Here is a 12,746-nt window from a genome sequence, read left to right as displayed (position 1 = left end):
CTGTCTGTGTTTAAATACATATGGATTAAGTGACCCAACCCTTTTAAAAACATGGCCCTTACCGTCACAGATCAATATTAATGATTACTTGTGGATCAGAATCAGAGAGGTGAATACATGATCCTTCAAACCTCATCACCACATTTTAGAACAAAGACACTAATTTTATTCTCAAGCTGAGAGTCTGCTCTTCTTCATCCTGCGACTTTTTAAAAACCAATTGATTGTAAAAAGAAAAACAAAAAGAAGTAAAGAGGAGTCAGACAAAGAGAGAGCTAGGAAAAGGATTAGTTTGTATGGGTTACAGAAAGATAGAGGAGCAAAGGAAAAAAGGAAAAAGAGCCAATAGGAGAGAGCTTTGTTTCTTCTTTTACACTGGGGGAAAAACTGTATTTTATTCATCAAAGTTTTAGAAACTATTTTCAGAGTGTTTTTAGTTTTGATAAACTGTATTGACCTATTAAAATGTTTGGAGAGGGTTTAATTATTTTCTGTGAATTAAAGAGAATCATTGCAGAGTTAAGTTTAATCTTATTAAAATATTGGTTTCAGATAAAATCAATCAGCAGAGGAACGCTCTGACCTCCAATCAATGATGAAGTAATTAAATACATGCCTGCTTCATTTACTCCCAACAGGGACACATGTTTCCATCAGACCTGATCGATCAATCTGTACATACAAAGGTGGTCAGAGGTGTGAACAGGAAAGAAGCTGGCACCTGTTCAATCATAGCTCATTCACCTTTCAGCTCACGGTCCACACAAGGGTAACGCTGACAGACCGGGCAGAGAGGATCAACAAGACACAGAAAAGAGTCAAAATAGCTCACAGCCAGCTGCTTCGAGCCGTATCAGTCCATCCATCAGTTCATTTCAAACTCATTGTCTTGGTTGTTCAATCTAATCTGAGCCAAAGAAAGGAAATCTTTGATGGGCACAAACAAGTTCTGTCACCAGAGCACCAGATTATTAAGTACTGAAAGGAACAACCATGCAGAGAGTAGGATGGGTGATGGTGAGTGACTGTAAATTAACGTGAATCTCTGAATTATACATTCAGCACTATAAAGTCTCTTTGCGTTAATATCTAGATTATACATAAAGTAGTAAATAAAATCTAAAAGTTAACCAAAATTTATATTAGAATAGAATAGAATATAATAGAATAGAATAGAACTTTATTGTCATTGTAACAATTACAACGAAATTGAAGTCACAGCAGCAATCAAGAAAACACAAGTAAGAAAGTGTATAGAAAGTGCAAAAAGGTCCACAAGAAAATAGATGCTGACAGCTTGTTCATCATTCTCCAGTTCAGCCAGCCTCCACCTCCACAGGGTCCAGGACTGAGCTTCTTCAGTCATGCTCCATCTCTGTCTCCTGGATCCTGTCTGCTCACAGCAGGTGAAGCTCTTCCAATGTGGTGTCTTGGTCTCTGATGTTAGCTCCTTCAGCCATGTCTGTGAATAGCATGATGCTATTCTGCCTTCTAGTATTCCCTCTGTTGCTGGGTTAGCACGGCTAGCTCATCCATCTTATTGGAGATAAATCTTACGTTCCCAATAACAGCAGAGGCTCAGGTCCATGTTGTCACTTCTTAGCTCACACCTTAGAACCAGCACATCGTCCTCACCTCCTTCTCCTCACCTTGTGGGAAGACATCAGGTCTTACACCAGTTAGCACTGACATGCCACAGACTGCTAACAGCTGCGTTCACGTGTAAACAATGCAGCCATGGTTACATGTAGGATCTCCAGACAAACACAGGAGAAAAAGTAGTAAAAATATCACTGAAGCCACAAAAAGTTTGGTGTCCATGATCAACAAATGAGCCATACAAAGTAATGATCCACTCGAAATACAAAGATTACGAAAAAGAGACGAAAAAATTACAAGAAACGGACAAAGAAGAGAGAGCTACTGCAAAAGGCAGCCATAGCCAACAGGGTGGCGCCTAGCAACCCCATTTTAAGACCAGTTGAAAAATTGCACACATTTACAATTGTAAAAATTTTGAATCTTTAGAAGTTCGAAAAGTTAAAAAAAAAGGGAAGGAAATGTAAAGAAGGAGCCCAGTGTGAACGTTGCTGGAAATGGTGAAAACGGCTTCATGGAGGTCATCCACTGTCTGGAACTGATGTCCAGTTTTGTAAACTTACCCCTCCATCCATTCCCAAATGTTCTCAGTATGATTTAAATCAGGGGTCCCACAGGATGGTCCAAAAGAGTGAGGTTATTACTCTGGAAGAGGTACTTTATCAGGCAGGCATTGTGAAGTGCAGCGTCCTGTTGAAAAACTCAGTCATTACCACACAGACCAGGGCCCTCAGTCATGAAGGAGACCCCCTGCAACATTTCTACATAGCCAGCTGCAGTTTGACGTCCCTGCACAACCTGAAGCTCCATTGTTCCACGGAAGGAAAAAGCCCCCCAGATCATGATCTCCTACCCCACTGTGCTGTGTAGAGAACATCTCAAGTGGGATTTTCTTTGCCATGTTTTTTGAGGTCCACCTCTTGACTTTTTTGTTCCCTAACTCTCAGGATCTTTTATGAAATTCAGAATGACTGTCTTACTGCATCCAACCTTAGCAGTGTTGGCTTGTTGTGAAAGGCCTTGCTTATGCAGCTCAACGATACGAAACTCTAAGAGAGAAAGCCTTTTTGTCTTTGCCATCAGAGAGCTTAACAGTGTGAATACCTGATAGAAAATGTATTCAACATTTTTGTGCAGATTTAGGCTTTTAAAGGCTGTGGTCACTATTGATTTGCTGATGAATAGACTGTTTTACTCTATTTTTTTATTTTATTTTATTTTATTTAAGTGTTGTTTTAAATGAATTGCTAACTTTTTAACTTTTTTTGTCATACTTCCCATTTCTTCTTTTTGCATTTTGAAACTCTACCCAGAACCTTCCTAAGATCTAACTGTGCAAAATTTTAATTTATGCAAATTTTCATACTGCACTACAGTACAGCACTATTCATAATCAAAGTCTTAACTTGTTCTTAATCAAATTGATCAATAGGTTACTTCTGTGCATTACTTGCACATTAAACTTCAGTGATTATTCCAATACACTTTAACATTAGGGCTGTGGAGAAGGGCTGTTATATAGGTATAAACCTCACTGCAGACTCACCTGTCAATCAGCCAGATTGTTGACAGTGTATTGATCTGACCTTGGACCCTCTTTATTCCAGGTGACCCTTTGTGTTCCCTGAGCTGAGCCTGAACTTAATGTAAGGATGAACATAAACAGAGAGTGGTTGTTAGAATACAGCTCATGTGATGCAGAGCACGACTCAGCAGAATAAATCATTTACTTCTTATTGGCCTTCATTTATAATTTAACCCCCAGAGTTACAGTGAGTTCAGAGAAACGCTGAGAGGAACCTGGATTAAAGCGTGTGAAGTTTCAGGGTTTGGGGAGTTTCCAGCTTGGCCCTGGTCCAAGCATTTTCTGGAAACATCCTGAGAGCAGATTGTTAGTCGGACTTGAACCTGACGAGGCGTAAATTAAAAAAACATGTTGATACTTTCAGCTCTTTCTGTTCACTGTGATTACATCAAACCTGTTTTATTTTCTGTAATCTGGTCCAGGTGGCTGAACACCATCACATTCTTTATTTAACCCCTGTTAGTCTCTTTAATTACTTTAAACCTTCACTTTTCACTCTGTGGGAAGAGTCTGCTGGAGTTTTCGCACCACTTTCATTTCATGAAGAAACATTCTAGACCAACACCTCTGAAATATATGAAGTGACCTGCAACTTTAATCTGACTCCAGTTGTTACACAAAGTCACATTTTTGCCTTAAATGTGTTTAACTGTAGGTTGTATAAATAACTAAACCTGGATCTGGATTATTAACAATCAGAGCAAAAAAGTTAAAATTTTGATTTAAGCAGAAAAGTTAAGATTCAACAAATAAAGATAAAAGTGTGTGTCTACAAACTCAGCTCCACCTTGTTAACCTACATTTCCCATCAGCCGCTGCTAACTGCAGGTCATTTGTATAGAGGTGGGTCCAGGCACAAGTGTCACAGTTTTATTCATGTTTATTAAAAGAGATCATTTCAGAACAATGAAAAGGGAAACAGATTTAAACCTGATTTCAGTTTGGGTGATAATGTGCGGCTGAAAAATGTTTTTAATGAGGTTTTTGATGACACGTTATCGGCTCATGGCTTCTGCTATACAGGTTTCTTTGTTGTGTTTATGTTATACACTCACAGATGTATAAACTCTAACTTCCTGTTAGAATCAGAACAGGTTTATTTGCAGCGTGACGCTGCAGAAAGAAACACAATAAATCACACACAGAGCAACAACAGGAGGAATACCAACAGACCACAACAAACATTCAAATGGGAAACAGTTGGAAGACGGATGAAGCAGTGACCCATCAATCACTTCTATAGGTGGAGCTGTCCAACCCGCCAAAATAAAACGCCAGTTTGACCTTCGCTTCTGCAGTCGGTTTCCCATTCTTACAACACTAATGAGACGAGTGAGAGAGATGGATCGAAGGGAGCAGGTGGAACAACACCAGGACAATGCAGAACAACAGGAAAGCACAGGAGAGGATGAAGGAAGGACATAAGGAAGGAGATACAGAAGAGAGAAGGAAGGAAGGGATGAAGGAACAAATGCATGGGTGAAGATATGAAATAAGGCAGAGAGAAAGGGTGGAAGGAACGGATAAAGGGAAAGAAGAAAGGAACTAAGGAAGTAAGGAACAGATGAAGAGAAGAGGCTAGGAAGGAAGGAAGAACACATATAGGAAAGAACAAATTTAAGGAAGGAAAATGAGAAGTGATAAAGGGACAAAAGTATGGATGGAGATATGAAGTAAGAAGCATAGAAAGGGTGGGAGGAAGAAAGGAACAGATAAAAGAAAGGAAGGAGAGATGAGAGAAAGAACAGATGAAGGAAAGAGGGAAGCAGGGGAGGGCGGAAAAGAAAAAAAGAGAGGCTTAAGGAATGAAGGAAGACAGAGATGAAGGAAGGAAAGAAAGAATGAAAGTAGGAACGATGGAAGGAGGTACTTGGATTAGGTTCAGGCCACCCCTGGTGGTTTTAGGAGATCCAGTAGCAGCTCTGAGCCTCTGCTGGTTCAGTTTTAAATCACAAAATCTTATAAGTTTTGCTGGACCCTGAAGGCTGCCTAAGTTTGTGTCTTTTTGTTTCCTGTTTGCCTCTGACACTGAAACCTGTTCATCTGTCTGTACAACCAGACAGAAAGCCACTGCTACAACAAAGTTCAGTTCTCGATTCTGATGCTGCCCTGGTCTGCCTGTTGGTTCTGCCCTAACTTAACATATACATGATTCCTTTCCTCTTTACTTTCTTTTTTACTTTCCTCTATTCCTTTCCTTGACCAAGAGGAGAAGTTGATTTGAGGGAGAATTGGAGGAAATGAGTAGTGAGGAAAGAAAACAGACCCCATGTAGGGAGCTGTGAGCTAATCCCTCAGCTAATGGACGTCTGCAGGCTTTAGCTCATTCTGCTTTCATTGAAGTAACAAAATAAAATCCCCTCTTTGGCCCTCAGCCCAGAATAACACATAAATTCCCACACCTTCACCTTGCTCTGTCGCATCTCCTTCTCCTCCATTTCTTCAGCGTGGTTTAAGTCTGCGTCGCTTTCATTGAATTGACAAAAACTATTTCAGCAGTGATTTAGTCATTTCTACAGCACAGCTGTTAAACTGTAGATTATTATCCAAAGAGTAAAAAGGTTCTTTCATTCTTACTGAGTCTTCTTAAATCTACCGGGTCAGAGAACAGCTGTTCTTAAGGGTTTTACATTTAAACATCACCTTTGACAATGATGTATTGTAGAAACTGTTTAACTGTAGGCCTACTCTAAATAGAAAATGTTAAATGTGACACAGCTATCACAAAACTATCTCATATAACCTTAAAGTGTGCCAGAACTTTAAACAATTTAAGATTCTGTAAAATTTTTCTGCCTAAAGAAAAAGCATAAAATTTGAAGTCATTATTTCAGACAGGGAAACAAAACGTCTCCAAATGTTAACATTTCAAATGTTTTGTCATATTTCATTTAGAAATAGAAGTCATGCTGTGGCTGATTCCCGAGTAACAAGAGGAATTACTCTTGTGAACTTTCTTTCATGTGAACTTAATGTTCTTGTGAGGAGTTTCTAGGTGACCTTAAAAAAATTCTCACATCTTGATATATGCCTGATTGTAATCCACGATTTAAAATGAGATTACCAGTGCCAAAAAAGTTTATTTCTACACTCTATTTCTCAGCTTCCCCATTGGGTCAGAAAGGACCAGATTTAATGATGAAATGTCGAAGTTTCTATGACAACACCATGCTGGCTAACAAAGTTTAGCAGTGAAAGGAGAGATCTGTTTTTTTCTTTGCTAAAAAAAAATTCTTGGATTAAATTTGTGGTAATTGCGGACTGGCAAAAAGAAAAATGACAGGAGAGTAGAAGAAAGTTTAACAGGAGAGTTCATCCCAACCCACATGCAGCAGTTACACTGCAGTGGTCTGTTCAGACTTGAGGGTCCATAGCCCCATTTCCACCAAGAGGTTCAGTTCAGGTCGTCTCGGCACGCATTGTATGACGTTTCCACTGGCTAATCCTGGACAGATTCTCAAATAACAGAGACAACCATCACACTTTTTGGCCCCCTGTAGGGATGTCAGTCTAAACACATCTGATCCTGGAAGGTGGAGCTACAACACTGCAGATCGTCTATTGCTTGAAAGAATCGTCACTTACCATGCGACAGCAGCTGCATTTGTCATCGCCGCACACAGGCTTCTATAAAACAAAGTTTGATTGCTCTGTGTAACAAAGAGCCACATGACAATCACAAAGAGGACGAATCTCTGGATGTTTCCTAAAGGTGCTCTTTGTTTACTGTGTTGCGTTTTTCTTCTTCACTGGATTTATTAGCGGGGTATCTGGTATCTGGTATACTGAGGCATCATGCTATTATTTAACTGTTGTGGCTATCGGCATCTGGCTCACACGCCATCAACCATGAGGGGGCACAGCTAGCCGTGGAAATGCAAACAGGACCAGGCTTAACCAAGCCAACCCGTATCAAACTGTACTGATCTAAATCAGACTGCTTGGTGGAAATGGGGCTTATCAGTGAAATGAAAAAAGATGTGTGTGCTCTGCTCAGTAGATGAGCACTGGCAGGGCATAACGAGGATTCACTAACATTACAAGTTACAGACATATCCAAGAGCACCAGGTTGTGAGTAGCGCTAAATAAATCTGGCTACTTAACTACGCTTCAAACCAACCTCACAAAATTTGATTGTTGTCATGGTTCAAACAATAGCGCTACATAACCACAAATAAAAACATTATCTCATCACTCTGCATTCCAGTGAAAATTTGTCTTGAACAAAGAAAAGTAGAGTCAAAAAGAAGCTCTGCACCCAAAAACAAACACGCCTTGGTCAGAACATAGACTGTATAAAATACGGACTGAGTCTCTGTGAACGGTCTGTTCCTGAAACAGTGAAATGAAGTGACCATATTGGATATGATGCTGGGCTTTGAACTTCCTTTCAAGCAGCACGTCAATCAGTCACATGCCCGTTGGTCACGTGAACTAAGCTGTGTCCCTGACTAGACGATCAAACAATCCTAATATCTTCTAAACAGCCAATAGTGCTGATGTGCTGATTGGGAAAGTAGTGTTTCAGACCCAAGCCATTTTTGAACCAGGCAGTAAATAAGCTTTTATATGCCATAAAAGTCTGTTTTTTGGCTTGGTGTGTACATCGTTTCCGGTCTTTCTGCAGCCAGTTTCATGCGGATTCTCAATGAAAAGCAACTTTTAGCACTTCTGCATAGGCTTCATTTCTCTAAACCAGATGTTGCCCCCTGTGTAATAGTCACATCCTTTCAAGAGTGATAAAAGTGCTCATGGGAAACAGAATATTTATCCTGCAAAAACAGTAGCTTTTCCAGAGAGTCCTCACAGACCTTATAGGTCTTAAGACCAGCTAAGAGGCCAGAAGGATGACTGTTTTCTCAACATTTAGAGCCCCAGATTGCCTCACCTTGAGTGGGGACACAAAATTAGACGAGGCAGCTCATCATCTCCAAGCTCCTCCCCAAGAGAAAGGTTCGATACCCTTGGCCAAAACTGCTGAGACTCACATGGTCCAACTGTCAGACATGATCCAAAGTGCTATGGAAAAAGGACCCCAAGGAGCCTGGAGTTTGGGACCTTTGGGTCCCTTGTCTTTTTGCATTGTGCTTCAACTTAGCCTGAGACAGACACTAAATTATCAGTTGTTTGGGCTGACTCCCACTTTAATTTTAATATTAGATTAATGTTTTCAGAAACAGGCAGAACAGGCACTCTCAAACTTAATGATAGTGGAAGAAAAAATGTATGAACAAATGTTTACACCCCACCTAGCCATCAACAGATAATGTCCAATACCAACAGCGTGTAAGTAGTTAAAATTAGGCTATAGAGGTTTCTTGGAGATAGCACCTCCTATCTGAACATGTCCATCAGTGCTAACATGGACACAATGTTATTATGTGTTATTTAATCTGAAGAACTCCTGATGTTGGACGGCATGAATATTCCCCATACAATTTTCAATAACACCCACAGATACTGTTTCTTCTTCACCCACTTAATATGTAAAAGGGAGGCTTTTACACATACACACACACTCTCACACAAACACACACATACATTAAGTGGTTCTCAGCTTAATTTAATGACATCCTGAGAGGCTGTTGTGAAAATTTGTTGGCCTGTGCACACTTATTATGTGTCATTATTATTCCTCATTAATTGAAATTAAAGTGGATTTAAATTAAAGAGAGACAGGAGGGAACAATAAATGTGGAGGAGAATTGAGGATGAGTGGGTGGAGTTGGGAAGAGCTTCAAACATGAGGCAGAGCAGAAACTCTGAATCAGATTCATGAAGACAGAATAAAGAGTTTGTAAATCATTTAAAAAACATGTAACTTCTTATTATCATATCGACTAAACCAACCCAACATCCCAATAACACAGAACCAACATCACACTTTCTCAATATTAATATGTCACAGAGGTTCTTTGAAACTACATTTCAGTTGCTGGATGTTCACTTTCTTTCAGTGTTTTTAATGTTTAACAGGGATACGCCATGTTCTCAGCAGGCCCTAGTTAGGATTTAGCTAATATTCTTTATTTTCTGACGGACAGGCCTTTTAACAATGAAGGTGGTTCAGTTTCATAAAACAAGAAAGCACGGACACATTTCTCCTTCACATGAATCCAAACTCTCTTTAAGTGGCAGATTTCCTTCAGTCACATAAATCTAAACTGACTCTGAGCAGATTTCTTTCAGCCACATCAACAGTAAGTTATTCTGTGGATGTCGGCTGTGGTTAATGTGTTGTTTGTTTTCCTTGTTGAACAAAAGTCGTGTCATAATGGATATATGGAGATCCTATAGATCATCAGCACTACTAAGGTACTGTGTGTGTGTGCGAGCATCTTTTTCTTCCACACTCTCTCCTTTCTTTCCACTTTCCAGTAGTCTGCTTGGATCCAGCTCTCTGTGAACACACCGCTTTTTTTGCAGTAACTTAAGGGTCTTACCCCCCTTGTGGATAAGGTCAAGACACGGGATGATCCTCGACCTAAATTCAGGCTTGGTGCCAACTGCAGCCCCATAACCATCAGACCATATCTGTGAGAGAAGGGCTTTAAGAACAAACATGTCTTTAAAGGCCTCGTCTCCTTCAATGCGTCAACATTTCCCATTTGGACTTTGCAAGAGAGCACCAAACATGGGACATTGAGAGGTGGAAGAAACATGTATTCTTTGTAGGGATGCACGATATTATCGGCACAATATCAGTATCGGCTGATAAAGCTTAAAAACACGTTTATCGGTATCGGCAGATATGAAAATTTCTGCCGATAGGCACAGCCGATAAGGTGCTATTCAGTTAGGATTATTATTATTTTCCATCTGAAAAATAAGCTCCTTAAATAAAATGTAGCACTTCATTTATTTGCACTGCAGAGCTCTGTGTCTGTCACCAGGTTGTTACAGTAGCTCTAAAATAATCAAATGCAACTTGGTTATGTTTAAAAATGCATTGTACATTTAAAGTTCATGTGATCTAAAGAAATTATTTTTCTGTATTTCAATACTGAATGTCTTGAGTTTGAAAAAAATAATACATTTCTTATTTATGGTAAAATCAAATGTTTTTTGTCTTGTTTTATGTGTGTTTCTTTAACAAATAAGACCGTCACAATAAGAGTAACATATAAATTCCAGTACAGGATAGACTTAGCTTTCTTTACAGTGAAAAAAAACAAACAAACTTGTGATTATCGGTATCGGTATCAGCCAAAAGGGGTTTCGATATATCAGCATATCAGATATCGGCAAAAATCCAATATCGTGCATCCCTAATTCTTTGATAACAAAAAATGGAACCTTATGGTTCCGATGGTATTAAATGTCACTAGCATGACAAGGAGATCCCATTTGAGATGTTTTCTACGCAGCACAGGTGTGGGGGGTATGATCTGGGGTGATTTTTCCTTCAATGGAACAATAGAGCTTCAGGCTGTGCAGGGGCCTCAAACAGCAGCTGGCTATGTGCAGATGTTGCAGGGGGTCTCCTTCATGACTGAGGGCCTAGTCTGTGGTAATGACTGGATTTTCCAACAGGACAACACTGCAAATCACAATGCTCACTCTCTGAGACCATCTCGCGCGTTCCCCTGATCTATATCTCACTGAGAACATTTGGGGATGGAAGGCTAGTGTAACTGTTTTAGAGTTAGAATGTTGTACATGAGTTTATAAATGCTTTAAAGTTTGATATTAACTAAAAGGTTTTTCAGACCATTAAAAGGTAATAAATAGAATAAATTATTGTTGAGAATAGAAATAAGAATGTGCTGCCATTAAAAGTTATTAATTCAGACTATGTGAGGTAATCTGAGGTCAAAGGTTATGATGTGACAGAATGTTGGGTCAAAGTGTGATCCTCTGTGTATTGTGTATCAAAAATGGAGAGTTGAGAGGAGAAGACATGTAGCTATGGAAAGAGACTTTGTTAAACACATGGTTCAACAGGGGCACGCACAGTAATTTTACTGAAATTTGTGTATTATATTGTTGAGACTGCCCAAAATAAAGAGCAATTTGTTGATTCAATTTTTAATTGTGTTCGTAGTTTGGGAATTTAAAAGCTTCCAAAAGACATCCATATGAAGCGTGGTCTTTAAAAGCATCGAACCAGTAGCTTACAGTGAGGGAAGTTTATAAAAATGGACATCAATCCCAGACAGTGGATGCCTTCCGTGAAGCCATCCTCACCACTTGGAGCAACATTCCCACAAGCCTCCTGGAAACACTTGTGACAAGCATGCCAAAAATGTAACCTCTTGCAATTTTTCAACAGGTCTTGATTTTAATCATATATAACTTGCTTGCTTACCAGCCGAGTTCTCAAACCAGCATTAAGACTGGCTGGCCATGGTGCTACGGTACAGCGTGATGCGGAGAACTGAAAGGTGTGCGGGATAAATGATAATCAAGCTTTGATCCATTGAATCATTTAAGTTTACTCCCCAGTGCTTCTTGATAACAGGCACCATCTTGTGGTGTTCCCAGGTACTGCAAGAAGGAAAGCACACTGCACTGAACTTTCTCTTATAGGAAACCTGAGATGGATGAACTTTAGGAAAAGGGATTCTGAAAAGATGGATTATCACTCTACTGAGATTTTGAACATTTTTCTGAGAGGTTTCTTGTTTGTCCTGTTAATTTGACCCCCAGTTCAACAAACACACACACACACACACACACACACACACACACACACACACACACACACACACACACACACACACACAGTGTGCACAGGTGGATTAATCCAGCCACCTGTTCAACATCAGGCTCTTCTTTTATTCTCTTCAGTCACTTGATGTTTCAGACACACTCAGGAGAACAAACTTCTGGAGAGGGGTTTCCATGGAAACTGAGTATGTTTTTGGTTAAATCGTTTTATTTGAACACCCAGAGACAGAAAAAGGCCACATACCTATCACAATGATTTTGAAGGTTAACACAGTCGCAGACTTCATTTCTGTCCTCTTACTTTTATTTTCTGTTACATCAACACAACTGAGATTTCTATCTGTGAGCAACAGTGTCCACCTGTGTGCGCCTGTCTATATGTTACAGAGATAAATCTAACCTTTATAACAAGAAACCTGATTGAACAAAATACGCTTATATAAGTGTTTAAATGATCTACTATTCAGTGAGGAGACGAATCTACAGTGTGTCAAGAAAATGTTGACTGCGCTTCACTTAAAATTCCACACACAACACCCTCATAATGACAACAAAGAATATATATATACTAGAGCCCGACCTATTAATCGGCCCACCCAATTAATCGGGCCGATTATAGCCTGTCACTGATTAATCAACATCAGCCAAAATGTAGCCGATTATAAATAAAATTTGCCCCGCTGAGATTCTGTCGCTCCTGTTTCTGTGTGTTCATTAATATAAGGCTACTACACAGCAGCTCACTTTATGATGCCATGCAGGATCAACCTGGGCTTATAAATTCACCAGTTATTGTTTTGGTTGAAATAATTTTTGAAAATGTTTCAATGTGTTTTTTTGTAATTGTATTTATTGCATGTTTTGAAAGCAGCGGCAATGTTTCATAAAATC

This window comes from Halichoeres trimaculatus, unplaced genomic scaffold, assembly GCF_033239565.1.
Source record: "Halichoeres trimaculatus isolate MK-OKI-2021-1 unplaced genomic scaffold, fHalTri1.1 fHalTri1_scaffold_11, whole genome shotgun sequence".
Classification (NCBI taxonomy): Eukaryota; Metazoa; Chordata; class Actinopteri; order Labriformes; family Labridae; genus Halichoeres; species Halichoeres trimaculatus.
Note: the sequence above shows the minus strand (reverse complement) of the source record.